This window comes from Tenrec ecaudatus, chromosome 3 (genome assembly GCF_050624435.1).
Source record: "Tenrec ecaudatus isolate mTenEca1 chromosome 3, mTenEca1.hap1, whole genome shotgun sequence".
NCBI classification, from domain to species: Eukaryota; Metazoa; Chordata; class Mammalia; order Afrosoricida; family Tenrecidae; genus Tenrec; species Tenrec ecaudatus.
Window position 1 is genome coordinate 146893791 of NC_134532.1, and position 27077 is coordinate 146920867.

A 27077-nucleotide genomic window follows, 5' to 3' on the forward strand; every position below is an offset into this window, starting at 1 on the left:
ATAGTAGCCACCCAAAATATTAAATACTTAGGATAAATATAACTAGGGGGGAAGAGAAATATTAAAGAAAACCACAAGAAACCAAAAGAACCCTGGAAATATAAATGGAAGACTATACTATATTCAGGGATAGGAAGATTCAGCATTGTGAAAATGTTACTACTACCCAAAGTGATCTACAGATATAATTTAGATTTAGATATAATTTAGATATAATTTAGATTCTAACATCATTTTTTAAAAGATGGAAAAACTAATCACCAACATTATGTAGAAAGGAAAAAGACCCCAGGTAAGCAAAGCAATAGAAGAAATAGATGAAAGAAAGAAAGAGAGAGAGAGAGAGAGAGAGAGAAAGAAAGAAAGAGTCCTCTTACTTATTGATCTCAAAGTCTACTACACAGTTACACAGCCACGGTGATCAAACCAGACTGATACTAGTACAACAATAAGTACATAGATAGATGGAATAGAATTGAGATCTCAGAAATAAATTGATCCACCTGTGGATAGGTGTCTTTTGAAAAAGACTGAAACATTAAATGGGATGAGACAATCCTTTAACAAGAGATGATGGCAAACTGGATGTCCATTTGTGGTAGGATAAAACAGAATAAATCATACCTCATACCATATGCAAAAACAAACTCAAAGTATCAAAGATCTAAATTGATGGAATTATAAAAACCACCAATGAAATAACAGAGACATACTTAAGGGCCCTAATAGGAAGTGCTGCAGCTGTACATTGACAGGGAACTGCCAGAAGTTCAGGTCTGATTCAGAAGAAGACCTTGAACAAAGGATACCATTGCCGATGTCAGATGGGTCTTGGCTCAAAGCAGAGAATAGCAGAAAGATGTTTACTTGTGTTTCATTGACGATGCCAAGACATTTGACTGTGTGACCATAATAAATTGTGGATGACCTTGAGAAGAATGGGAGAAAAGAGGAAGCCCTTCAGCAAGATGGGTTGCCACAGTGGCTGCAGTAAGGGGCTCAGGCAAAGGAACAATTGTGAGGCTGGGCAGGACCATACAGGGCTTCATTCTGTTGTGCATAGAGTCATTGGATCATAGCCAACTAGATAACAAGTACTAACAACAATGATACAAAGTACACATACATTGTCAAATGCAATAAAAAAAACCCACAAACTGCAGAAGACCAAAATAGATGACAAGGATCTCCTAAAAATCAGACACCAAAAGAGTAAAATGCGATCACACAGACTGGGATAAAATTTCAAGCAATAACATATTGGGCAAGAGGCTAATTTCTATAGTTTATAGAAAACTTCAATGCCTCCTTAAGAATAATACAAATAAATCAATTAAGAAATGATCAGAGGGCATGAACAAACACTTCACCAAAGAAGACATTGAGGTGAATAGCAAACCTTGGAAGAAATGCTTGTGAACATTATCCATTCAAGAAATGCAAATCTAAATAACAATGAGGTGGCACCTCACCCCAGCATTAATAGCAATGTTAGAAAATGAAAACAGAAAGCAACAACGGCTGCTAAGGGTGCTGAGAGACGGGAACCGCCATATGCTGTCAGTGGGACTGTAAAATGGGACAGCCACTGTGGAAAGCTGAGTAGCACTCCCTCCAAAAGTGGGGACTAGGATTGCTATATGACTCGGCAATCCATCTACTTAGCATAGCTTCAAGAGAAGAGTTAAGACACGGATAGCTGTATGCATAGCCATCTTCATCGAAGCACGATTCACAATAGCAAAAAGGGAGAAATAACCTAAGGCCTCTCAGTGGATAAATGCGTTAAAATCTTTGGTACATAAACACCTAAGCTATGAAACGTTAAAGAATAACAGTCAATCTATAAAGCACCCTATCAGATAAACCTGGAGGACATCACATGGAGTGAAATTAGACAATCATGAAAGGACAGATATTGTGTGAGACAATTATTTTTAAAAGTCAAGACAAGGCTTTCACTACACACAAAATCCATCGATGGTTACTAGGGTTTGTGAGGGGAAGATAATGAGGAAAATTCACAGGCTAGAGGTTAGACAATTGCTTACTACATTGGAGGGGAAGGCAAATCAACAATAAAAGATAGGTTAAGGAAGAAAATGATGGAGGCAGAGAAGACAATGGTGAGTTGTAAAAGTTAAAGGCAACAGAGGTAAATCCTCTCACTGACTGCCATCGAGTCAGTGCTGGCTTGTAGTGACCCCTGTGGGTTTGTGAGACTGTAACTGTTGACAGGGTAGAACTGCTGGTGATTTGAACTGCTGACCATGCGTATCGCAGCCCAACACGTAACCACTAACTGCCAGAGCTCCATTATATACATCATCATGCAATAGTAATGATCTACAAGTAGATGTCTGGAAAGATATGCAGACTGAACAGGTGTGAGATGGAGAGTATACTTCCAAATAAATCTAAATTTGACAGAAAAATATTTGCATGTATATTTACATTTACTATAAATATATACATGAATGTGGAGGAGCATAAAAGAGGCAAAGTTGTTAGCAATAGCCTCACACCCTGAGAGAAGGTGTAGCTGAGCCTGGCGACTCAGGACTATAATCTCGGAGGATACAGAGTTCAACTGGCATAACTGAGTTCACAAAGATGATGTTCTTCATTCTAGTTTAGAGAGTAGGGATTTGGGTCTGAAAAACTCATAAACAGTTATGTCAAAGTGCAACCACTGGTCTTTCTCCAGCTGGAGGAACGAAGAGTGATGAAAATAGAAAGACAGATGGAAGCAATTATTCCACTGGACTAAGGAACCATGAAACATTAGTGTCCACATCTCTAAGATCAGAAGAACTCCCACTACCAAGTGCTCTAATAGGGATTTTTTCATCAGAAGGTCCTGGATAAAGTAGGACAAAAGCGTGGAGCAGAACTCAAAATCATAAAAGAGACTCGACTTATTAGGTAGACAGAGATTGGTAAGACCTTCAAACTGATGGCCCTCAGTTACCCTTCATGTTTGAAACGGAGTCCACCCTCATGTTAGACTGTTCAACCATTTAATATCAAAAGGGAAGCATTTACCCAAGGACGACGGCTTAGGAAAGAGGGAGAAATGGAGACAGGAAACACTGGGAGGAACTGAGATGATAGTACATTGAGGGGGTTTAAATGGATGAGTTGAAACAAAATGTCTCTATTATTAAACGTAAAACTGATGATCAGCTCTGTAAGCCTTCACCAAATCATAATTAAAAGTTTTAAAAACAAAAGGAGTAAGAAAATTCAGATTCAGATGATGACAGTTAATCGAAAAATGAAGAACAGGAAAAACCAAGATGCCGCCTGAAGGGTGGAGAGAGAGGCAGGGACGACGGAGGGAAGCCAGTTGGACATGTGGGCAAAAAAAAGCCGATTTCTGCAAAGCTTCTTCTCCTGATTCTGGCAGAGGACAGGAATCAAAGTGAATAGGAAGTCTTTTAAAAGGCAGGATATGGTTAAATTTAACTACTTCTATAAGGTATAACACTAGAATGTCAAGCAAACCAACTTTAGCTACAATTTTCAAAGTAGGAGAGATGTTGAATACACTCAAAGACTAGAAAGGCAAATCGGTTCAGGAAGCAACAAGAATGTGAGTTTGGGTAAACTGTCTCCTCTTTTTGTTTCTGGATAATTCAGATGATTATCCTCTTTGCTCTCCTTTGCCATTGATGGGCCACTAAAACCTCATACTTCTTAAGTTTACACATTATATTCTTATCTGCCCACTGACATGTGTTCTTAATTCCAATGTCTAGGTGAGGCTCTAATTGATTTTAGCTGGGTCAGACCAGATCCACCCAGTTTCAGCAGATGTCAAAGAGATACAATTATGTAATACAAAAACAGCTTTGAGGGGCCTATTCCTAAAAATAAAGTCACAGGATGTTTCAAAGAGAAAGGGGGATTAGTCTGAGCTTTGTAGACCCCCAAGATATCTAGCACTAAATCGAGAGAGATGTTGGCTATAGGGTGCCTTGACGCAGCGCTAGCCTCCAGGAGTCTCTGGTGAGGAGTGAGGCCAGTCGTAGGGTTTGATCTCTACCCATTAGTGTCTCTTCCAGTTTTGCATTGGATTTACTGGAAGAAGCAGAGCATTGGCAGGCAACCCTGACTCTAGAAATTTGTCATGCAGGCCATGTAGAAAGCTATTTAGCTTGGGGAGAGATGCGAAAGCAGGAGGAACACAGAAGCTCAAAGAGAAGAGGGGGTGGATGTTGGTGCTTCACCAGCAAAGATGGCGAATGGACCAGTCTTGCTATTTCAGAAAAATGATGTATCGATCGTACCTCGAGGATGACAACATGGTGTAAAGTAGCCTGTAACCAACTCCCTAATTTTGAAGATACCTTTCAGTTACACACCATAAGGGAAAAAAATGTACTTTAGCTTTAAATAAGAAGTAAGATATAAACACCTTAAGGTGTCAGTCGCCTGGATGTAATAGAATGATGCCGTGAAAAGAGCCCTTCATCGGGAATGAATGGATCAGCTCGGTATTCCACCTGCATACACTGGCTAAATTGCCTAGAGCTAAAAACTAGTCCTACTTTGTGAGGAGGCTGTACAGCAAGGGGATGAAGATATTTTTGATGTATCCCTTCATGAGGTTGTGGGGACCAATTGAATTGGCATGATAGCTGGTAGGCAACCACAGGACTACATGAAAACGGCAGTAAGTTGGAGACAATGGATTATATAATGGACCTACTATGTAGTCAAAGGCGCTCCTAGGTGGTGCTGAATGTTAACTGCAAGTTTGGTAGTTTGAATTCATCGCTAGTGCCTCTGAAGAAATATCTGACAATCTACCTTGTAAAAAAAACACCCTTTGAAAAATCATGGAGGACAATTCTGTCTTGACACACTTAGGATTGCCAGCGTTTGAATGAACTTGACTGTAAATGGGCTGCTTTTCTTTCTGCCTTCAAAAGAAAAGGCTACCTTTGGTTGATTGTCAGTTTTTCTCAGCAAGTGGCTGCCTCCGGGGCCAGGGCAGGGTGAGTGCTGAAACCTGGCCAAAGGTTTCCTTTATCTGGGAGCATATTTTACAATCAAGAGCAGGTCTCTTCACAGGATTTTTAGAGATACAAAACCAGATAGAAATGTTTCCGAATTTGAGAGGTTGCAGTGGAATCACTAGGTAAAAAATAAAGACCTCACACAGCAGCCTGTTGTTTTGGACACAGATAATTTTGTTCCCAAGTGGAGACTTGTGGACACAGGTTAAGGATGAAGGTGTGCACATAAAAGACATTATTCAATGTCCCTGGACTAAGGTTCTCGGAAGCCTTTAGGTGGGGTGATATCCTTTAAGTGATGCTTCAGGAATTTTTTGGTTTGTGTCCACATCTGTTTGATCTAGAAGTCAGCAGGACCACAATAGGAACATACAGACATAAAAAGACTTTCCGTTTACAGGAAAGAATCTTGCATTGGGACATCTGCTTGCTAGTTTCAGGTCTTAGTTGGGTTTCTCCAGAAAAGTCCCGTGAGCCCTCTCATGATCTCGCCATCCCACATTTCTTAACTTTGCATTTTATATTTATAATCAAAGGTCTTAGTGTCCCCACTTAGTGAACGGGAAAGACCAGATAGAGCTTCAATTGTCCTTAGGCCAAAACAGCAATCTATGATGCTCTGATTTATCTACTGGGCAGAAACACTGTCTTTTCCGAAAGTTTGCCTAAAGCGAGTTCTGTAGACTCTTGACCTCTGCGAATGAGAGCTCCTCAGAATGTTTTTCCCTTTGGGTGTTCTTTCTTACCTGACACCCCAAGCAGGGGCGACACGAGTGGCCAACATGATATTCACCAGGACGGTTGGACGGGAGCCCTTGTCATGTAGTAGATTACCCTTTGCATTGATAACCACAAGGTCAACAATTCATAATCACCAGTTGTTCTGTGGGAAAACATAAGGCTTTTTACTCCCATAAAGAATCACAGTCTTGGAAACACATAGGAGCAGTTCTACTTGGTCCATAGGGTCGCTAAGAGCCAGAATTGACTCAATGGCAGTGAGTTTTGTTTTGTTTGTATGGATGGTTGGTGGGTGATCTAACCATCAGATTGGGATGGGTCCCTAAATGCCATCTTCCCTTGTTTGTTTAAACTATGGAAAGAGACAGGAAATAAGTTAGTGAAGAAAGGGAGATTATGTTTAGAATAAAGGTTTTTTAAAAATCACAGTAAGCCAAAAGGGGAATCCCATTCATTTTGCATGAACCTAGTTCCTCTTTTACACATTGGAAGAGCCGTATAATTAGATTAGAAGACGGAGCAACTTCAAGCCATTGGAAGTCCCCTATAGCCTCCATTTCAAAAGGAGGTCTTACATTTGGTTGTTCAAAGTCTTGGCCACAAATGTGCTGAATCAGGTGCTTCTTGCTTGCCAGCACCAGCGGGATTCTTGGATGTCCCAGTTCACAGAAAGTCTAATTCACTTTCTGGTAAGGAAAATAAAGGGAATAACCCCAAATCTTGGATTAGGCAAACATGCACCTATGATAGCCCACCGACTGCTCTCTGTAAAGATAGAACGATTTTTACCTCTATCATCGCCGTAGTTTCCCAGTCATCATCAAAAGGGAAAAAAAGGCTAAATATCAACAAATACAAAACAAACCACTAAATAAACAAATAAAAAACAGGTGCAATGAGAGTCAGAGAAAAAGCACCTAAAGAGAGACGTCAGACAGTGTAAGATATGACAAAATCATAATAATTTATAAATTATTAAGGGTTCATGAGGGAGGGGGAAGTGGAGTGGGAGGGGTAAAATGAGGAGCTGATACCAAGGGATCAAGCAGAAAGCATGTTTTGAGAATGATGGCAACAGATGTACAAATGTGCTTGACACAATGGATGGATGTATGGATTGTGAAAAGAGTTGTTTGAGCCCCCAATAAAATGATTTTTAAAAAGTAATTATGAAAAGCGCCTAAAAGGAATTTTGATTCACTATCTACATGCTAAGAGAAATATTGTCCAATGGTTACCAGAGGTGAGAAAGGAAGGGAGGGAAGATAAGTCATGGGCTAGATCAGTGTGAACTTGGATGAAGGAGAAGGCAATGTAGGAGGAATGTTGACCAAAAAAATGACAGAGGCAGAAGGCACAGGGAGGTTTTCCAGAATTAAAGATGAAAGAGGCAAAAAGCACAGCATTGTGATCTATGAACAGATGCATGGATAGACATCCAAGCTGGAAAAGTGTGGGAGGAAGAGTGGGAATATAGCCCACTCTTATATATAGGCTTCCCAGAGGGTTTTTAATGTATGCATCGTCCCCTTTGTTGCAACCAATCTATGAAAGTGGTACAGCATATAGGTTATACAGCCATGCAAACATCTTAGACATAGCCAAACACCTTGAGGAAATGAAGCATGGGCATGGGGACTCAGAGCCATAATCTATTTTGTTTTTAATTGTTTTATTAAGGCCTCATACAACTCTTATCACGATCCATACATACATCAATTGTGTAAAGCACATTTGTACATTCATTGCCTTCATCATTCTTAAAACATTTGCTCTCCACCAAAAGCCCTGACATCAGTTCCTCATTTTCCCCTCTCTCCCCGCTCCCCCACTCCCTCATAAACCCTTGATAATTTATAAATTGTTATGTTGTCATATCTTTCCCTGTCCAACATCTCTCTTCACCCCACTTTTCTGTTCTCCATCCCCCATGGAGGAGGTCACATGTAGATCCTTGTAATCAGTTCCCTCTTTCCATCCTACCCTCCCAGTATCACCACTCACATCACTGGTCCTGTAAGTATTATCCGCCCTGGATTCCCTGTGTTTCCAGTTCTTATATGTACCAATGTACATCCTCTGGTCTAGCCAGATTTGTAAGGTAGAATTGGGATCATGATAGTGGGGGAGGAAGCATTTAGGAACTAGGGGAAAGTTGTATGTTTCATCGTTCTACATCGCACCCTGACTGGCTCGTCTCCTCCCCGAGACCCTTCTGTAAGGGGATGTCCAGTGGCCTACAAATGGGCTTTGTGTCACCACTCCGCACTCCCGCTCATTCACAATGATATGATTTTTTGTTCTGCTGATCCCTGGTACCTGATCCCTTTGACACCTCATGTCGCACAGGCTGATGTGCTTCTTCCATGTGGGCTTTGTTGATTCTGAACTAGATGGCCACTTGTTTACCTTCAAGCCTTTAAAACCCCAGATGCTATATCTTTTGATAGCCAGACACCATCAGCTTTCTTCACTACATTTGCTTATTCACCCACTTTATCTTCAGTGATTGTGTCGGGAAGGTGAGCATCATAGAATGCCGATTTAATAGAAGGAAGTATTCCTGCATTGAGGGAGTACTTGAGGGGAGGCCCAATGTCCTTCTGCTACGTATAAATATATGCACATAGATCTATTTCCCCATCATCATATATAAATATATTTACATATGTACATGCCTTTATTTAGACCTCTATAAGTGTCCTTTGCCTCCTATCTATTTACTCTATTTCCTTTGACTTTTCTCTTGCCCCATTATCATGCTAAGTCTTCATTTGGGTTTCAGTAATTCCTCTTGGTTACATTACCCTTGATCATGCCCTACCCTCCTCACCACCGATTTCGATCACTTGCTGTTCCCTTGTCCCTGGGTTTGTTAAGACCACTTCCTTTCTCCCAACCCCCACCCTCACTCTCCCATATCCCCCAGAATTGTTGGTCCTGTTGTTTTCTCCTCCAGATTGTTCATCCAGTCTATCTTATTTAGACAGACCTGCAGAGATAATAACATGCACAAAAACAAGACAGAGCAAAACCAAGCAACAATGTACAACAAAACAATAACAACAAACTAATGACAAAAAAACACAACAAGAAAGAAAAGCTTGTAGTTAGTTTAAGGATCGTTTGTTAGCCTTTAGGAGTGTTTTCCAGTCCAGTCTGTTGGGGTACCATGCTCTGGCCCCAAATTCCACCTTCAGTGTTCCCTGGGGATCTCACCGCCTCATTCCCTTGCTGTTCTGTTGCATCCCCCTTAGTGTTTGGCCTCGGTGTGGTGGGATCAGATCAGGTGAAATGCCCACACTCTGTCTCTGGCGTTGTCCCCTGTAGGGTTATGGGTCAGTGAGGGGCGTCATGTCTCATAGTGGGGCTGGCCATGTGGTCCTCTCTGTGGACTGGCTGCTCTAATTGGGGGTCATCGTCCTCAAGGCCTGGTGGGCGAGGATGTGCTCCACTCTCTCCTACTCCCCCTTCATCTGCTCCCTTGTGCTCTGATCAGATATGTCCCTCTCTCAGAGCTGCAGATTCAGTGCTGTTCTTTGAAATAAATTCTTCTGGGGGGAGGGCCAGGTGTCCACGTAGTAGTTGAGATTGGGCCGGTCCCTCAGACCTCTCCACTGGTAAGACCATAGTCTTCAGGAACACTAAAATCAATTGGCATAACTGAATTCACACCAAAAAAAGTTCTAAATACTACTGTAATCTTAAGAGCTCATGAGCAATCCACTAAGGTGAAACTATTGGTATTTTCCCACCCAAAAGAAGAAAGAGTGATTAAAATCAAAAGACATGTTGTAGTGAAGTGAAATTTCTTTTAATGGCTCTTCTATTCCTTTCTGTAAATTGCACCAAATGATTCAGTGTGACTATATGCAAATAGGGTGCATGGGGGTGGGGGGGATCCATACTAAAGGGGACTGGACAGTGTGGGTAGGCAATCCCCTATGTGTGAGAGCTATCTCAGAACCAGGCACAGAGATCATTCCTGAGACCAGCAAGGAAGAAGAGGCCCCAGCAGAGCACACTTTAGACCCCACCTAAAGTGAAAGAGGAGGAAAACAGTGGCTGGGGCAAGAAGACTTGGACACACAGCAGTGGGTGGGCCCCCTGGGTGGGCCCCCTGCCCATAGGGCCAAATGGTTGAGGATCTGAGAGAGAAAGTTGGTTGCTGGCCCAAGAGAAGTGTTACTGTAGACCAGGGGTGTCAACTGGTGGCCCGCGGGCCGCATGTGGCCCCTGAGGTAATTTTTTGTGGTCCAGGATGCTTGGCAATAAAATGCAACGAGGAAATTGTGTGCACGGAATTGCCCCAATCTCCCTGTGTTAGTCTGGGTAGACTAGAGAAACAAATCCATGGGCACACATATGTGTATAAGGTTCATATACAAGAGCAATTGTACATTAAGAAAACATCCCAACCCAGTCCAGTCCAAGGCCATAAATCAATATTTGCCCATATGTCCAATACCACTATCTAAAGTCCTCTTCAGACTCAGGAAGCACATGCAATGAGTCCGAGTGTAGAAGATCACAGGCCCGTGGGTAGAAAGTTCTTGAATCCAGTGTCATTGGAAACATCTCAGTGCTGCCAGGGGTCTCTGCCTCAGGGTGGGTCCATGCGTCTTGTCAGCTGCTCTGTCTCCCAGGGAGTGTCAGAGAGAGAAGTGTCTCCTGCCTCCAAGGAGGAAGTACCCGATTTCCCAGAATTCTCAGGAGAAGGCCATGCCCACACAGAGGCCTCATTGGCTATGATCTGATTGACAAGCTAGACTCCACCCCCACACTCTTTTTTTTTTAATTTTTTTATTTTAACAATTTATTGGGGCTCATACAATTCTTTTCACAGTTCATACATATACATACATCAATTGTATAAAGCACATCTGTACAGTCTTTGCCCTAATCATTTTTTTCTCTTTTCTTCTTTTACATTTTATTAGGGACTCAAACAACTCTTGCCACAATCCATACATATACATACATCAATTGTATAAAGCACATCCATACATTCCCTGCCCCAATCATTCTCAAGGCATTTGCTCTCCACTTAAGCCCCTTGCATCAGGTCCTCTTCCCCCCCCCCCTCCCTCCCCATTCCCCCCTCCCTCATATGCCCTTGGTAATTTATACCTCGTTATTTTGTCATATCTTGCCCTATCCGGAGTCTCCCTTCCCCCCTTCTCTGCTGTCCCTCTCCCAGGGAAGAGGTCACATGTGGATCCTTGTAATCAGTTCCCCCTTTCCAACCCACTCACCCTCCACTCTCCCAGCATCGTCCCTCACACCCTTGGTCCTGAAGGTATCATCCACCCTGGATTCCCTGTACCTCCAACCCTCATATGTACCAGTGTACAGCCTCTGTTCTATCCAGCCCTGCAAGGTAGAATTCGGTCCACCCCCACACTCTTAATCCTCAAATTGACAAATGATTATATAGCTACCACACTCCCCTAAGCACTATTTTTTTCTATTTTCATTTTATTTCAGAGCATTGTGGGCCACAAAAAAATACCTGGGGGTCATATGCTACCTGTGGGTCACCAGTTTGACACCCCTGCACCAATGACGGTGTCCTTCATGTTTTAGGGTTTGTGGTAACCTCTAAACTTCCTCTATAAACTCCCATAATTGCTGGTATTGCCTGAGAGTTTCTGTGTGGCCATTGTGATGGGGCATCAAACCCAGCAGAAAAGTAGAGTGTCACGGAGGTGTCAGAATGGGGTAAGTGGGGGATGGAGGCATGTCTGACCGCTACCTTATAGAAATTAGCCTTGGGATTGTGTTGAGTTGTATTCTCTTTCTCCCCTGTGCAGCCAGAGAAGATCAGACATGGCCTCAGAGCCATTTTTACCCCTATGGGAACAATTAATCCAAAGGACTAATGGACCATGCAAACATTAGTCTCCACAATCTGGGATGGAGACCTAGATGGTCTCGGGTCACCACTATTTGCTCTAAAAAGGTTCGCATCCTTCACACATAACTACTTCCCTCTTGAGAAACAGCTTTTGGCTTGTTATTGGGCCTTTGTAGAGACTGGACCCTTTGCCATGGGCCACCAAGTCACCATGCAGCCTGAGCTGCCTATCACAAGCTGAGTCCTAAATTTGGATGTGCATAGCAAGTCTCCACCATTAAATGGTAGTGGTATATATGACATCAGGCTTGAGCTAGACCTGCAGGTACAAATAAGCTGTGTGAAGAAGTGGCCCAAATGCCAGTTGTTTCCATTTCTGTCACAGTGCTGACCTTGTATGGTGACATGAGGGAGTTCTTGATGATCAGTTGACTGAGGAAGAGAAAACTCTAGCTTGATTTACAGATAGTTCTGAATATTATGCACATATCACTCAAAAGCAGACAGAAGCAGTACTACAGCCCCTTCCTAGACTTTGCTGAAGGACTGAAGGAACGGGAATCCTTCCAATGGGCACGTTTTGGGGGCAGTATACCAGGTTGCTCATTTTGCTTGGAAGGAGAAATGGTCAAATGTGCAAGTGTATCCTGATTCATGAGTTGTGGCCAATGGTTTGGCTGGATGGTAATGAACTTGGAAAGAGTATGACTGGAAACGTGGTGGCAAGGAAGTATGGTGAAGAATTATGTGGCTAGGCCTATCCGAATGGACCTTTAAGTGTCTCTGTGAATGATCACCAGGGGGATTTTATCGATCAACATGCACTTGATAACACGTTCTGGGGAAATCAGTCATCCTCTTTGCCCAGCCACTACTGCCTTTGACCAATGGGTTATGAGCACAGGGCCATAGTGGCAGGGATGGAGGTTCTGTGTGGGCTCAGCAACATGGACGTCCACTCTCCAAAGCTGACTTGGCTATGCCATTACGAAGTGTCCCCTCTGCAAGCAGCAGAATCCAATGCTACGTCTGCAATTTGGAACCATTCCTGTGGGAGATTTATCAGCAACCTGGTGGCAGGTTGATTGCCCAGGACCACGTTTATCATGGAAAGGGTAGCATGTTGTTCTTAGTGGCATAGACAGTTACTACTGACATGGATTTGCTTACTCTGCATGGAAAGCATCTGCCAAAACTATGATTCCTGGGCTTAGAGATTACCTTATCCACCAGTCTGGTATTCCATACATCATTGCCTTGGATCAAGGTACAGATGACATTGCTAGCATATTCGCAAGCATGGAAGGTGTCAGGCTCTAAGACAGATACTCCTGAGCTGATCTGTAGGTACTGTGGACAACTTCCTGCCTCAAGAATCTGTGCTTCTTTGCCTGAGCGTTTTCTCTGGTGCACAGGGAATCTGGAAATGCAGGGAATTCATGCACTTAGTCTGCGGGTTGCCATTTCCTAGTCAGTCTTCCCCCGGTTCTATGCTATTTTCTTATTCATATAGTCCAGCCTCTAGGATTCCTTGGTCATCACACAGCTGTAGATGGTATAGTGGTGAATAGATAAAAACCCCATCTTCTCTATCCCTTGTTTCAAATTTTCTGATGCATAGTCTCAGAGGTTACACAAAATCCTCAATGGAATTGAAAAGCAGGGACCCACAGCAGTATTCTACTCAATTTAACTATGGACTTTTTTCCTGTGGTAGGCAAGGAGATGCACCACCCTGGCCCCACTTAGGAGAGGGATTGCCCCCAGCTGCAGGAAGTATTGATCAGTAATGATATCTTCTTTAGTCAATGTCTAACTTTCACATGGATATGGAGCAACACCATGGCTTGGGTTGGGGGCATGTTAGTCCTCACAGTAGGATCTTGTTTTTCAATACTTTAAAGAGATCTTATGCAGCAAATTCACCTGAGGCAATACAATTTTTGATATACTGACTGTTGCTTCCATAAGAGTTGATTGTGGATCCAAGCAAGCCAAAATCTTTGACAACTTCAACCTTTTCTCCATTTATCATGAGGTTACCTATTGGTCCAGTTGTGGATTCTGATCTTTACCATGAATTGCAATCAATGCTGAAGGCTCAACCCTTGATCATCAGTAAGTGCCTCACTTTCAGCAAGCAAGATAGTGTCATTTGTATACATAGGTTATTACTAAGCCTACCTCCAATCTTGATGCCACATCCTCTTGATGCCAGCTTCTCTGATGATTTGCTCAGCATACAGATTGAAAGTATGGTGAGAGGATGTAACCCTGTCACACACCTTTCTTGAATCAACTTGATGGCAGTGAGATTGAGTGTTTAAAGGCCTATCTATTCCATATCTCCAGGATTTCCAGGTTCAGTTTTATCAGACCTTGAAAAAGACAACTGCCGGAGTGAACCATCTTTAGAGACCTAGTTAACTGAAGTATGGAATTTCCCTTTCAAAAGACTTTCTCCTACATAGAAACCCTACGGCGGGGCCTCCCTCGGTCAGTTCTAACTGGAGTTTTACTCTACGTTCACAATAAGCAAATCTTTGCTGAGAGCAGAGCCAAACATCAGCATATTGCTTTTGGCCCAAATCGTCCATATCCCCATTGGAAAGGAGGAGGGCATTGATTGTGGAGTTGAAAGTCCAAGGCCTTGTTTTAGGAAAGAGGGTGGTCTCAATTCTAGCTGTCTCATTCACAAGTGAGTAAAGAAAAGAATACTTGTTTGGATATTTAATTTCATCATCCAGGAAACCTTACGACCAATAACACATGATAGGCAAATGACACAACCTTGCCTGCTGAAAGTCGGGGGACTTGAAGCAATTGCTGATTAAGATCACTGACTTTAGTCTTCAGCATAGATTGCAACTTAATATTAAAAAAATCCTCACAACAGAACCAAGAGAAAAAATCACGTTAAATGGAGAAAAGATTGAAGTTGGGAACAATTTCATCTTTCTGGAATTCACAAATGATGCTCATGTGAGCTGCAGGCAAGAAACCAAATAAAGTATTGCATTGGACAAATCTGCTGAACAAGATCTCCATAAAGTGCTGAAGATCAAGGGTATCATTTTGAGGATAGAGGTGTGCCTACCCCTAGCCTTGGTAGTTTCAGTTGACTCCTATGTATGTGAAAGTCAGACATTGAATAAGGAAGACTACTGAAGAGTTGATGCACTTGAATCATGTGAACGCATGTCCATGTTTATCCACACCAGTGTAAAGATGGAAACAATTAAAAGGCCTATCTTTAGAAGAGTGGGTATATTATAAACTCTAGCAGATACATACAATGAAATATTGTGCATTTCTGGAAAAATGATGATGAAACCATCACACATGTCATGACATGGATAATTTGGAAGACAGCATGTTTAGCAAAGTTAGTCAATATCGTACAGACAAGTACTGCATGACACCATTATTTTATATGCCATGTATACTCATGTATAAGCCGAGTGTGGGGGCACATTTTTAAAAATCATTTTATTGGGGGCTCGTACAATTCTTATCACAATGCATACATACATCCATTGTGTCAAGAACATATGCACATTTGCTTCTATCATTATTTTCAAAACATTTGCCTTCTACTTGAGCCCTTGATATCTGCTGCTCATTTTCCCCTTCCCTCCCCACTCCTCCTTACCTCAGGAACCCTTCATCATTCATAAATTGTTATTATGTTGTCATATATTACACTGTCCAACGTCTCTCCCCGTCTTCTTCCCTGCTGTACCTCCCCCAGGGAGGAGGCTATACGTAGATTCTGGGGCACATTTTTAATGCAGTTTTGTGGTAAAATTAGGTGCCTCAGTTGATATTTGGGTCAGCTTATACTCGAGTATATACAGTATAATTAAAACAAGAAACATGATTTTCACACCAAAAGAAGCACATGTTTTTAAGAGGCCTGTCCGTGGAAAAGGTCATCATGTTTGGGAGGGAGACCTGTGATGAGAGGGACTGACACACTGGCTGTCATGATGGGCTCTGACAGTGAGGATGGCACTGGACCAGGCAGTGTTTGGGTCTGTTGACATAAGGGCACTCTAAATCAGACCCAACTTGATGGCACCTTACAACAGCATACTTTGCATTAGGGCTCACTCATGTTGTATAGTTCTATGGGTTTTGACAAATTCCTAATGTCCTATATCCACCATTAAAATCTCTTACAGAATAATTTCACTGCCCTCAAAACACTCTGTACTACAACGATTCATCCTACTCCCACCCACAATCCGTAGCAACTTTGATCTTTTTCTTGTGTCTGCAGTTTAACTCTTTTCAGGATATCATATAACTGGAATCATACCAGTATGTCACTTTTTAGATAAACTTCTTTCATTTAGCCTTAATTTTCATTATACCTAAAGTTTCCATCCTATCTTTCTGTAACTTGAGAGCTCATTCATTTTTTATTTCTGAATAATTCCCACTGTATGAATATACCAATTTGTTTACCCATATGCCTGTTGGAGAGCATCATATCAGCTTCCAATTTGGGGTATCCCAAAATTTTGAATATGGCTGCATATTTACATACAGGGCTTTGTGTGGATTTAGGGTTTTACATCGTTGGTTAACTATCTCAGAATATGAGAGCTGGTTCTTATGATCAAGCTGTTAACATGTAAGAGATTGCCTATCTTCCAAATGGCTGCATGCCATTTTGGTACGCATTTCTACCAGAATGAATGAGCGTTCCTGTTGCTTCCCATCTTTGTCAGCATTTAGGATTATCAATGTTTTAAATTTTAGCCATTTTAATAGCTGTGCAAAGGTCTCTCTCTTTCTTTCTCCCTCTCTCTCTCTCTCTCTCTTGCTCGCTCGCTTTTACTTTGCAGTTCTCCGTTGTTATTGGTGTTAGGTGACAGTTTGGACTCAAAGCAACCCTATATACGACAGAATGAAACCCCACCTGGTCCTGTGCCATCCTCACAATCATTGTTAAGTTTCAGTCACTGTATCAATCCATCTTGCCCAATTCTTCCTCGTTTTGCTGGCCCTCCACTTTAGCGAGCATGATGTCCTTCTCCGGGGACTGGTCTTTCCTGACAATATGTCCAAAGTATGTGAGATGAAGTCTGGCCATCCTGCCTCTAAGAACTGTAGTGGTGCTATTCCAAGACAGATTGGTTTGTCCTTCTAACACTCAATAATACTTTCAATATTCTTCTCCAGCACCAAAGTCTGGCATCAATTCTTCTTTGGTCTTCCTTACTTAACGTCCAACTTTTGCATGCAGACGAGGTGATTGAAAATACCATAGCTTGGGTTAGGTACACTTTAGTATTCAAGGTAACATCATCCTAGCTTTTAAAACAGTTTAAAAATCTCAAAACGGTGTTGTATTTCAATTTGAAAAGTTTATTGTTTATTGTTGTCATGGAGAAAGAAGCTGACTTTTGTAAATTGATCTTGTATTGTACAACTATGCCCTGCCCATTATTGTGGTTCCTTTTTTAACTTTCATTTCTTTTCTTCTGTTTAATTCGGATATACGTTGCTCTTCTTTCTCTAGTTTCCTAATATTGGAAGCTTAGATTATTATTTTGATCTTTTCTAATATATGCATTCAATGCTAGAGGTTTCCTGAAAAGCATTGCTTTTCCTGCATTCCACAGTTTTGTTAAATTGTATCTCATTTAATTAAAAATCTTTTATGCACTGCCTTCTGGCCCCAGGACATGGTGACCACCACAGGGCTGAGTGAGAACACCCTCCTTTTGTGTCAGTAAGGATACCTCAGATTCACAAATAGGAAACTGAGGCCCAAAGGTGGAGTAACTCATCCAAGTTTACCGAGTTGGCAAAAGAACAAGGACCAGAGTCACCAGCACTGACTGAAAGTAGCTTAACACAGAGAGTCTCCTTAGTTTTGACATGTACAAACCTTTGAGCAGGGGCCATTTTTTTTCCGCTTGATTTTGAAAATGCCCAAGAAGGAAATTTATAAACCAGTGAATGTTGTATTAAAAGACACAGAGTCATCTTAGAGGACTTGAAATAATATAGAGGAGCTAGCTGTGAAATTCTAGAGGCAATCCAGCATCAGCAGAGGAGACGGTGCAAGAGAAAGCACGGGGTGCAGTTGTTCCACTGGTAATCAAAGACCAATGAGTGGATTTTCTCAGAGTTAAGAAGCAGCATTTCAAGTTCTACTGGGAGCCCTGACAAACACCCCATGTTTTTCCACCCAGCACCTAGTGTAAGAGCAGACTCTTGATAAATCCTTCCTTCACACTCCAGTGTGATGAACTCAAGAGGGCAAATGCTGCCACACAGAAGTATGTCCATTATTATAAAAGGACATTGAGCCGGAAGAGGAGTAACAATGTGCCGGATGAAGGAGAGAAGCAAATAATGAATCGGCAAACCAAATGTCTTTGTTTTATGCTGAAAACATTAAGCGATGTCACAAGGAAATGCGTGTCAGGGAATAAAAATTTACCAATCGAAAATACCAGCTTGTTTACGCACTGTGGCTGTGTGTGCCGAGTCATGCTTGAAGTACCAGCACATAGGAGCAGATTTATAAAGGAGAGACGGCATCCTTCTGCAAGGGGGTAGTGGTGGGCATCGTATGACCACCCCGAACATCCAGTGGGAGGATTTGTCAAAGCTCCAATACTTGATAGCAAAGGTTGTATCAAAGTTCTTAAGGACCAAACTTAATGCACTGTAGAAGACCTACATGCTCTGAGATACACAACAAAACGTTTGAACACTGAAGCTACCTCAAGCATATTAGATCCATGCTGCAATAGCAGTCCCAGACCAAGCCCCTCCTGCCTTGGTCTCCTAGTGGTTACCTTTGGGCTACCAATCGTAGGGTCAGCAGTTTGAAACCGCCCGCAGCTCCTCGCAAGAGAAACAAGGCTTTCTACTCCCATAAAGAGTTACGGGCTTTCAAGCCAATGGGACAGTTATACACTGTCCTTACAGCATCACTGTAAGTCAGAATCGACTTGATGGAATGAAGGGTTTTGAGTAAGTAGAAAGGAGACGGGATTCTGCAGTGACTGAGAATGAACAGCTTCTTAGTGATTGCAATGACTATTCTTGCATTTTATTTCTCTCTTCTGTCCCTCGTCCCTCTCTTTAAATCATGCTCTTGTTCTTCTGTGCCAAAATCAATAAAGTTGCACCCTGATGTGATCCTGTCTCTTCAATGATTTAGGCAGATATTTATGCATTGCTTTGAGGTCTCTATAGAGAAAAATTCTGTGACTTGAATGAAATATCTTAATGTAGATTTTGAAAAACCCTAATATTTAATATTGCTTTTCCTGCTTGACAAAACTGCCTAATCTGCTACTCAAAAGCATTCTATGGCTTTATTTTCTACTTTCTTCTGTGCAGCCAAAAAGAAGATATTTAAATGAACTTCATTGTACAAAATAGTAACCAACACAAACCTTGTTTAAAGTTTTGAATTTGCATTTGATTTTTTTTTGGTAAAGTTGTATTTTGCATGTTCATTTTTATTAATTAATTTTTAAAACTGATATATGCATAGAATATTATGTATACATGCTCATGTTTAAAGAATGGCTATTGGTGATAAAGTAAAATTCAGCTTTCATTTTCCTAAAAATATAATTTAGGAATATATTTTAAATATATTTTAAATTTTCTCTTGAGACTTTTTCTTTGATTCGTGTTTTATTTAGAAGTGTGTTGTTTAATCTCCAAATATTTGGGGATTTTCCAGCTCTCTTTCTGTTAGAGATTTCTAGTTTAACTCCATTGGGGTATGAGAGCACACTTTGTATAAATTCCTTTTCTTTCTTCCTTTTTTAATTTAAGGTGTGTCTTATGGTCCAAGATGTGATCTGTCTTGGTGAAACTATCATGCGATCTTGAGAAGAATATCTGCTGTTAGGGATGAGCCATGTTATAATTAGATCTAGTTGATTAAAGCTGTTGCTGGGTGCCATGGAGTCAGTCCAGACTCATAGCGACCCTGTGCACAACCGAGAGAAGCCCTTCCCGTTCTTCAAGATCCTCACGATTGTTGCTGTGCTGGAACCCATTGTCGCAGCCATTGGTGATGGATAATAACTTTCTTTTTTAAATACTTGTATTGGGGGCTCTTACATCTCTTATCACAATCCACACATGCCTCCAGTGTGTCAAGCACATTTGCAAATATGCCATCATCATCATTTTCAAAGCATTCTCTTCCCACTTGAGCCCGATATCAGCTCCCCATTTCTTCCCCCCCCCCAATCCCTCATGAACCCTTGATAAGTTATATCATCCTCCATTGCTCCTCACCCACTTTTCCGTTGTTCGTCCTCTTCGTGATCGATCTCCCCCCACCCTCCCTTAATCCTTCTGGTATAGGGGGGTTATCTATCCTGGATTCCCTGTGTTTCGGGCTCTTATCTGTAACAGTGTGTATGCTCTTGTCTAATCCGATTTGTAAGGTAGAATTGAGGTCATGATAGTGGGGTGAAGGAAACACCAAACAGCTGGAGGAAAATTGCATATTTCATCAGTGCTATACTGCACCCTGACTGGCTTATCTCTTCCCTGTAACCCCCTCTGTGAGGGGATGTCCAACTGTCTACAGATGGGCTTTGGGTCTCCGCTCCATGCCCCCACAACATTGACCTTGGGTATGGGTTTATTCTGAGTCTTAGATGCCTGATACCTGATCCCATCAACACCCCATGATCACATAGGCTGGTGTGCTTCTTCCATGTGGGCTTTGTTACTTCTCAGCTAGATGGCTGCTTGTTTATCTTCAAGCCTTTAAGACCTCAGACACTATCTTTTGATAGCCGGGCACCATCATCTTTCTTCACCACATTTGCTTATACACACATTTTGTCTTCAGAGATTGTGTCAGGAAGGTGAGCATCACAAAATGCCAGATTGTTAGAACAAAGTGTTCTTGTTAACTGGGCTCTGTTGCGCAATGAATAGCACACTGGACTCTTAACTCTTCCCAACAAAGTGTTCTTGTTTAAGGGAGAACTTAAATCAAGGCCCAATGTCCATCTGCAACCTTAATTCTAAACATATAGATGAGTACATAGTTCTATTCCCCTCTCGTTATATACATATATTTACATGTGTATATGCCTGTATTTAGGCCTCTATAAATGTCCTTTGCCTCCTGGTTATTTCCTCTAGTTCCTTTTACTTTCCTCTTGTCCCGCCATCATGTTTGGTGTTCATTCAGGTTTAGTAATTCCTCAACTGTAACATTGCCCTTGATTAAGCCCCACTAGGCATCCTACAAACTTCCTTCCATTGACTTTTAGTTCACTTGCTGTTCCCATGTCCCTGGGTTGGTTCCCCTTCCCCTTCCTTTCTCCCCGCTCCCCTTCTCCCTTATCCCGCCCAGAACCATTGGTCCCATTCTTTTAATCTCTGAATTATTTATACTACCTATCTTATCAAGATAGACATGCAGATACATTAATAAGTGCAAAAAAAACAGGAAAAGCCAAATAAAACAACAAAGGAAGTCAAAACCAACAAAACAAAAACAACAGCAGCAAGAAAACATGAACAAAATAACAATAACAAAAAGAAAGCTACTGACAAAAATGGAAAAGCCTATAAATAGTTCAAGGTCTGTTTGTTGGCCATTATGAGTGTTTTCCAGACGAGTCTGATGGGGTGCCACACTCTGTCTCCAGAGTCTATCTTTGGTATTCCCCGGGGGTTTCATCAGTCTGCTCCCCCTGCTGCTCTGCTGCATGCCCTCAGTGCCTTGACCCAGCATGATGGGGCCAGACCGTGCATTATTCCCGCACCGTGTCTCCAGTGCTGTCCCCCACAGTGTCATGGTTAAGTGATGCTGTGTCCCATGGTGGCGCTGGCCCTACAGCCCTCCCCATGTGTTGTCTGCTCCCATCAGGAACATCGTCCTCAGGGCTTGATGACACAGGATGTCCTCTCCTCCCTCTCCATCCCTTTGCGTTTCTCCCCTGTGCTCTAATCTGACACACCTCTCCCCAAGCTGTAGCCCCAGTGCTGTCCTCTGAAGTGCATTCTTCTGCGGGGGGGAGGAGGTGTCCACACAGTTGGCATTGGGGCTGCCCCGCAGACCTCTCTATTGGTTCCCTGATACATGCCGGTATGTTGTATTCACATCTTGGTGCATCGGGTTGAAGTCTGGTCTCTCTCCCTCTCCTGTGGAGATATAAACAATACCCTCCCCTTGGGTTGGCTAGTGCCCTGATCCCCACCAACTCATGTCTTTCTGTTTTGCTTTTTCATTTTTCTTTCCCCCTCTTATTTAGTTGGCTGCTGTATGGATTAGGCTTGGCCCCTGCCATAGTTGCTGGACCTCACCCCAGGGATGTATGCATATTGTAGCTTTTCCCCAATGCCCCGATTTTTGTTTGTTTGGCTTTTTTTTTTTTTTTTAGCTTACTTCAGCGGGCTCATGTTGTACTTGTCCTTTTGTGCTTGACTTACGTCACTTACATCTATCTCTATCCTTACTGATTTTCTGCCTGCCGGCTCTGTCAATTAATCATAAATGAGTGGAGAGGTCCTGAATGATAATTGAGAAATTGTATTTTCTTCTTGAAATTCTTTCAGTTTTTCTCCCATATCTTTTAACATTCATTTGTTAGGTGAATAGACTTTCAGGACTGCTATGACTTCTTAGAGAACTAACCTTTTTATTATTATGTAATATGACCTTTCATATTTGGTGATCTTCCAAGCCAGGAAAATTTTAACTTTTTGTTTTTTCAAATCTTAACTTTTAAAAAAATTTCTTTATTGTGTTTAAGTATATGTAATAAGACAGTTGCCATTTCAATGCATTTACCAGGTAGTGCAACCATCACCACTAATGATCTAAATTGGCTTCCATCATCCTTCACAGAAACTAAGTACCCATTAACCGCTACTTCATTTCCTCCTCTCAGCTGCCCCTGGTAATCAATAATACATTTTTTCCACTAATACATTTTTGTCTGTATCTTTGCCTATTTTAGAAATATTTCAGAGAAGCAGAGCCAAATAATACTTGGCCTTGAGGGCTGACTTATTTTACTCAGTACAATGTTTTCAAGGCTCATCCATTCCATAGCATACATCAGTTTTATTTTTCTATTGATGGAATAACATTTAATTGTATGGCTTAACCAAATTTTGTCTATCTAGTCATTTGTTGATGAACATTTAGGCTGTTTCTACATTTGGGCCATTTCAAATAATTCCGCCATAAATTTTGATGGATGCATATCTTTTGGGAACCCTGCTTTTATTTATTTTGGGTATATATGTAGCAGTTGAATATTGCTAGATTATATAGCAATTATTTTTTAAAAAAAACACTGACATTGAGTTGATTCTGATGCATAGCAACCCTAGAAAGGCTTTCTTTAACTATAAATTCTTATGGAAGTAAATAACCTTATCTTTCTCACATGAAGTGACTGGTGACTCTGCATCACATATTTTGCAGCTAACAATTAAAATGCTTGTATCATCACCATGTGCTGAGACTTTGTTCACAGACTTTGGGTATGTCTTAGTGGTATAGTGTGTAACTCAAGGTTAGCAGTTTGAAACCACCAGTTGCAACTCAGGGTAAGGATAAGGCTTTCTACTCCTGTAAAGAGTTACAGTCTAAAGAAACCCAATAAAGGGAAGCAACAAAGCCCACATGGAAGAAGCACACCAGCCTGTGTGACCATGAGGTGTCAAAGGGATCAGGTATCAGGCATCAAAGAACAAAAAATCATATCATTGTGAATGAGGGTGAGTGCAGAGTGGAGACCCAAAGCCCATCTGTAGGCAACTGGATACCCCCTTACAGGGAGGAGACGAGCCAGTCAGGTTGCAGGGTAACAATGATGAAACATACAACTTTCCTATAGTTCTTAAATGCTTCCTCTCCCCACGATCATGATCCCAATTCTACCTTACAAATCTGGCTAGACCAGAGGGTGTATTGGTACAGATAGGAACTGGAAACACGGAATCCAGGACAGATGACCCCTTCAGGACCAGTGGTGAGAGTGGCAATACCTGGAGGGTGGAGGAAAGGTGAGGTAGAAAGGGGGAACCAATTACAAGGATCTATATATAACCTAACCTCCTCGCTTGGGGATGTACAACAGAAAAATGGGTGAACGGAGACATCAGAGAGTGTAAGATATGACAAAATAATAATAATTTATAAATTATCAAGGGTTCATGAGGGAGGGGGAGCAGGGAAGGAGTGGAAAAAATGAGGAGCTGATACTAAGGGCTCAAATAGAAATAAAATATCTTGAGAATGATGATGGCAACAAATGTACAGATGTGCTTGACACAATGTATGGATGTGTGGATTGTGATGAGAATTGTATGAGCCCCCAATGAAATGATTTTTTAAAAAAGAAGAAAGAAAACCATACAGGCAGTTCAAATTTGCCCTGTAGAGTTGCTATGAATCAGAATTGACTCCGTGGCAGTGAATTTGACTTGACTTTGTTATTAAGAGAAAGGGTTATGTTGCTTGATCAAGTAGAGGGTTGACACAGTGGTTACCAATAGGCTCAAATCTAATAACTGTGAGGATGGCACAGGACCAGGCAGGGTTATGTTCTGTTGGGCATAGGGTCGCTGTGTATCAGAAATGACTTTACAGTATCCAAACACAGCATCAATATAGAAATTATATGCTTAATATTTTGAGGTACTACTATACTATTTTCCAGAACAATTGCACTGTGTTAGGCAGGTTTCTATAGAGAAACAAAACCAGGACACTTATGATTATATATAGATATAGATAGTAGCTTTATGCAGCATGAAGGAATATAACAGCTAATTAGTCCACACAGCAGAAGGCTCAGTTCAACTCATTTCCATGAAACAGTTATACTGGAAGTCCTTCAACTCATGAGGGCTTCCAGGCCCAAGGTAAAGGAAGCAGACAGCTCAGTCTTCCCTCTTGTGAAGCAGGCTCAAATGGGATATTGATCTCAAGCAATGCAAGATGACAGAATCCACCAGCCTCAAGATCAAGAGATCTATACACCAGCAGCATGGCGAAGCAGGTCTCAAAGGAACCTCAAGCTCTAGCGACATGATCCATGGGTTGGCTTGTCCCACAGGTAGTGTAGCTCACAAGTTGAAGCAGAGAACTAGCTAAAGCAGCTTTCATGTTGGTCTGATCATCAGAGAGCAAGAGAGAGGGGGGGGCAGGCCTTGCTGAGCCATTTATCCCTTTGCCCTCTAATTGAACTGTGACCTGATTAATCCCACATGTTCCTATTGGTCAGGTTGGCACAATAAACCTACCTATCACATGCACCATTTTAAAATCGCATCAGTAATAGATGAAAGTTTAAGATTTCTGATATAATCATGAACACTTATAGACAGTTTTTTTTTTAGTTGTTCTTTGTTCTGTTTGTTCAAATAGCCTTAGGGAGAAGTGCTATTTCTCTGACTTTTATTTGCATTTCCTTAATGACACTGGTAGTGTAGTGGGTTGCAAGTCGGGCTGCTAAAAGCAAAGTAAGCAGTTAGAAACCACTAAACACTCTGCAGAAGAAGGATGAGGTTCTCTTCTCCCATAAAGGGTTAGAGTGTCAGAGTACAGGAAGTGTGTCCAGTCTGACCCCCACACCGCAGAGCAAACCACAAAGGAAGCACAACAGAACAGTCAGGGGAGCAAAGTCACGAAGTCCCTGAGGAATCCCCAAAATGAGATTTCTGACTCAGGGGCAGTACTGGGAACCTCATCAGACCTGGTTGGAAGACATTATAAAAGTCAACTGATAGACCTGGAAGTATTTTAAATTGATTTTTATATGTCAACCAATATAAGATAAGCAAGATAATCCCATTGAGAAAGCAACAGAACAGATGGTTCCAGGGGGCATGGGAGAGGAGGTGGATGAAAGGGAATAGGTGGTCAACAAACTCAGAGACAAGGGAACAGTAAGGGATCTAAAATCGGTGGGGATGAGAGTGTAGAATGCCTGGTGGGATTTGATCAATTGTAATGTAACTGAGAGGAATTATTGAAAGCCGAATGAAGGGTGGACATGGAAGTGGGGAGGAGGAAAGTCAAAGGAAATAGAGGAAAGAACTAGGAGGCAAAAGCTATATAGAGGTATAAATAGAAGCATGTACATATATATTAATATAATAGAATAGGGGTATTGGTCTAGGTACCTATATTTATATGTTAAAATATGAAGGTAGCAGATGGATTTTGGCCCTCTACTTAAGTCTTCCTTCAACACAAGAACACGTTGTTCTAATAACCTGGCACAGTGTGATACTCACCTTCCCAACACGATTGCTGAAGACAAAATAGGTGCATAAGCAAATGTGGTGAAGAAAGCTGATGGTGCCTGGCTATTAAAAGATATAGCATCTGGGGTCTTAAAGGCTTGAAGTTAAACAAGCAGCCATTTAGCAGGGAAGCAACAAAGCCCAAATGGAAGAAGCACACCAGCCTGTGTGACCATGAGGTGTCAAAGGGATCAGGTATCAGACATCAAAGAACAGAAAAATCAAATCATTGTGAATAAGGGGGAGTGCAGATTGGGGACCCAAGACCTATCTGTAGGCAACTGGACATCCCCTTACAGAAGGGTCACGGGGAGGAGAGGAGCCTGTTAGGGTGCAGTAAAGCAACAATGAAACATACAACTTTCCTCCAGTTCCTAAATGCTTCCCGCCCCCACCCCTCACTATCATGATCCCAATTCTACCTTACAAATCTGGCTAGACCAGAGGATGTACATTGGTACAGATAGGACCTAGAAACACAGGGAATCCAGGACAGATGATCCCTTCAGGACCAGTCGTGAGAGTGGTAATAACGGAAGGGTGGAGGGAGGGTAGGGTGGAAAGGGGAAACCAATTATAAGGATCTACACGTAACTTCCTCCCTGGGGGATGGACAACAAAAAAGTGGGTGAAGGAGACATTGCACAGTGTAAGATATGACAAAATAATAATAATTTATAAATTATCAAGGGCTCATGAGGGAGGGGGAAGTGGGGAGGGAGGGGGAAAAATGAGGAGCTGATACCAAGGGCTCCAGTAGAAAGCAAATGTTTTTAGAATGATGATGGCAACGAGTATGCTTTGCACAATGGATGGTTTACGGATTGTGATGAGTTGTACAAGCCCCCAATAAAATGATTTTAAAATTTTTCGCCAGTTTTTAATGTTTTCTGTTTTTTTATTCTATTGAGGTTTTTGTGCTTTATTTTGTTATTGTTGGATTTTTATCATTTTTGTTTTTGTATCTTTTTCTGTATATGAAATCAAGTATAAGTAAATGTAAAGAGATAGTAATTGGATTAATACGTTCTTAGGGTTATTATGGCAAAGAAAGTAGGAGGAAATGAGAAACTAATAACAATGAATACAAGAAAAAAGAAAATATTCTAAAATTGATTGAGGTGATGATTGCTCAATTCTTTTATTTTAAATACTTTTATTAGTGGCTCTTA

The 27077-nt window shown here is 41.6% G+C and overlaps 1 pseudogene; it reads left to right on the plus strand.

Moving 5' to 3' along the window:
• LOC142442390 (CYFIP-related Rac1 interactor B pseudogene) overlaps nucleotides 1-18398 on the plus strand; it is a 28665-nt pseudogene extending 10267 nt beyond the window's left edge.
• The last annotated feature ends 8679 nt before the right edge of the window (nucleotides 18399-27077 follow it).